Source organism: Coturnix japonica, chromosome 6 (assembly GCF_001577835.2).
Source record: "Coturnix japonica isolate 7356 chromosome 6, Coturnix japonica 2.1, whole genome shotgun sequence".
NCBI classification, from domain to species: Eukaryota; Metazoa; Chordata; class Aves; order Galliformes; family Phasianidae; genus Coturnix; species Coturnix japonica.
The window spans coordinates 25905882-25906443 of NC_029521.1; positions in this window are offsets into that span (position 1 = coordinate 25905882).

Genomic DNA, 562 nt, shown 5'->3' on the forward strand with positions numbered 1-562 from the left:
GGGGGGGGAAAAAAAACTTTTGACAAGATTCACCCGGAATTGTTCGCACCATTAGCAGCCATTATTAACTTTCTTCGGTACGCCTTTGACCTCCCGATGATAGAGTGGCTTTCTCCAGAGCACGCCAAATAAATGTGAATAAAGCTGCCGGGAAGGGCTGGAAAAATGCAGTTGGAGGGAAGGGAGGGGTAAAAGGGGTGTGTGTGGGGGGGGGGGGGGGGGGGGGGGCCGGGGGGGGGGGGGGGGGGGGGGGGGAAAAAAAGCCCCCGCGGATCCCACCCGACCCGACGGGTCGCACGGCTTCGAAGTTCTCCCGGCGGCTGCTCGGTCGGGCCGGGCCCGCTCAGCGCCTCTCCCCGCTGCGCTCCATCCCCGTGCGCTGCGCTGCGCCCCGCGGCTGTGCGCGCTGCGGCTGTGCTTGTGCGTGTGTGTGTGTGTGTGTGTGTGTGTGCAATTCCGCACCTTCGCAAACACTGAACCTATTCGCAGAGGCTGGGCTCGTTGAGGGGAAGGGGGGGAGAAAGGGGAGAAAAAAAAAAGAGAAAAAAAAAAGAAAAAAAAA